At 44.0% G+C, this 2,796-nt stretch overlaps 1 pseudogene; it reads right to left on the reverse strand.

Moving 5' to 3' along the window:
* Positions 1-950: 950 nt before the first annotated feature.
* LOC148916835 (uncharacterized) lies at positions 951-2,486 on the reverse strand (annotated as a pseudogene).
* Positions 2,487-2,796: the final 310 nt, after the last annotated feature.

Consider the following 2,796-nt stretch of genomic DNA (forward strand, 5'->3'; position numbering starts at 1 on the left):
TGGTACATGTGGTGGATCGGTTGGTTCTGGTGGCATGGTGAAAGACGACATAGGAGATCTAGAGGAAGGTCGAGTAGTGTTGGAAGATCCGGACGGTGAGGAGGGTAGGTTTGGAGGCGTAACAGCTAAAGGGTGGTCGGTGTGTGGGCTGGAATGAGTTTGGGTTGGGTCAAAAAATTGGTCTCGACATGTGTGGGCCAGTAAGTGGGATAGGTAAAACGGGGAGGTCTTATTGGTCTTCGCAGGTTAAGTGAGCAAAAGGAAACGTGTGTTCATGAAATAGAACATCACATGAAGTAACAATTTTGCGGTTATCAAGATCATAGACGAGGTAACCCTTCTGCCCAAGGGGATATCCTAAAAATAAACAACGACGTGCACGAGTATCAAATTTGTGAGTGGGAGTGAGATTCGTAGCATAGCATAAACACCCAAAAACTCGGAGGTGAGAATAGGTAGGTTGAACCCGGTGCAACAGTTCATAAGGGGATTTATGGGCAAGTAAGGGTGTAGGGAGGCGATTGATGAGATAAGAAGCAGTTTGAAGACTTTCTCCCCAAAATTTTAAAGGAACATTAGCTTGGAAACGTAAGGCTCGAGCAACATTCAAAAGATGGTGATGTTTGCGTTCAACAACCCCGTTTTGTTGCGGTGTGTAAGCACAAGTGTGGTGAAAAATGATACCATGGCTATCCAAAAAAGAACGCATGGAGATGAATTCACCACCGTTATCAGCACGGAGAACTTTGATGTCATGATTAAATTGTGTTTTGACCCAAGAAAAAAATGATTGTAACAAGGATTGTGTGTCAGACTTAAAACGCATAAGATGAATCCATGTGAAGCGAGTAAAATCATCCACAATAGTTAAAAAATATCGTGCCCCAGAATGTGTAGGAATTTTGTGTGGGCCCCATATATCACAATGTATTAGATCAAAAGGTGCAGTAGATTTTATTGAACTGTGAGTAAAAGGCAAGCGTGTTTGCTTTGCAAGAGGACAGACATCACAAACATGCGTAGAATCAAACATAAGATTGGGAATTTCTTTGGATAAAAAATGGAGAGGAGCTGAGGAGGGGTGCCCAAGGCGTTGGTGCCAGAGATCCGAGGTACGGTGAATATGATTAGCTAGGTGGGGATTTGGTTGTGGCGTAAGGTAGTAGAGCCCATCAAAATGCTTGCCCGGGCCAATCATCCTCTTCGTTTCCACATCCTGCACAACACAAAAATCCGGATAAAATGTCACCATACAATTCAATGCTCGAGTTAATTTACTCACAGACAATAAGTTCACACGAAATTTGGGCACATGTAGAACTCCATCAAGAGACAAATCAGGTGTCAGGCGCACAGATCCTATACTTTCAATGGCAACGTGCTTGCCATTAGGCAAACCAATAGAATCATGCTGAGTCCCACTATGAGTATTATGCGTGGGTGTTAGACGAGATATGTGATATGTTGCCCCACTATCCACAATCCAATGTAAGGTAGAATGCGAATCATGATGTGTAGTATTGCAAGTGGGGGAAAATATACTTGTCACATTTGCAAATGGCTGGGCATTACCCTTCTTATTGTGAAGCATAGCAAGGAGTTGATTGTATTGCTCGGTTGTGAAGGTGGGGCCTCCAGTAGCAGAAGCTGGTGGACCCTTGGCAAGAGGTGTTTCCAATTCTACATTGTGAGCAGCAACCCTCTTGTCATTGTGAGCAGGTGGCTTCTTATTCCTGGGTTGCACATTCTTCCCATGCCATTTGTGACCCACTGGAAATCCAATGATGTAATAGCAATGATCAACGGAAGGGTCACAGTGCGAGCATTTGGAGGGTTTGTAGGAGCCAAAAGAGCCTATGGTCGCCGGAGCAAGCGAAGTCTGCATAGCGTGAGAATAAGATGGATTTTCTCGGTGACTTGCCACTTCCATTTGTCTCTCGTGTTGGAGAATTAACCCATGGACTCTTCATGTATCAGGGATAGGATTCATCATCAAAATGGAGCCACGAACAGTGGAGTAAGAATCATTTAATCCCATTAGAAATAGCATGACCTTCTCCTTTTCCTCACGATCTGCGAGCTTTTTCAGGCCCTCATAGTCACAAATGAGGGGTTCATGATAAGTAGCCAATTCATCCCAAAGTGCCTTGAGTTTGGTATAGTATATGGAGACTGATTGTTGTCCTTGACGACATTCGCAATTTCTTGTTGAATCTGATAGATCTTGGAGTCGTTGCTTTGGGAAAATCTGTCTTTGAGATCATTCCAAACGGCGGCTGCTGTGTCAGAATAAAGGACACTACTGGCAATGTCGGGATGAATCGAGTGTAGAAGCCATGACAATACCATGTCGTTGCAACGCTACCACATAGGAAATTTGGCATCAGTTGATGATGGTGCCTTGATAGACCCATCGATTTGTCCAAGTTTATTCTTGGCACTGAGACTGAGACGCATCGAGCGACTCCATTGTCCATAGTTATTTCCTTTAAGGGGTGCATTGACAAGGCTGAGCCCTGGTGTGTCGGAATGGTGCAAAACGAGAGGATCAGATATGGTTGATGAATTGGTGAGGGTCGTTGAATCTGTGGCTTGTTGGGGTTCACCTATGGTGGTGTGCTTAGTGGTTTTGTGGGTGTCTGTAGCGGAAGGTAGGTGGGTTTTCAGATTCACCAGTCTTGGTGCTCTGATACCATGTGAAAATATATAAAGAATATGGTTTGTATTGAGTGAGTTCAACCGTATACAGAAGCATGTGTTTTATACAAGTAAAGGAAAGCTATTCTAGGTAAACGG

The sequence above is a fragment of the Prunus mume genome, linkage group LG5 (assembly GCF_029339155.1).
Source record: "Prunus mume cultivar Tortuosa linkage group LG5, ASM2933915v1, whole genome shotgun sequence".
NCBI lineage: Eukaryota > Viridiplantae > Streptophyta > Magnoliopsida > Rosales > Rosaceae > Prunus > Prunus mume.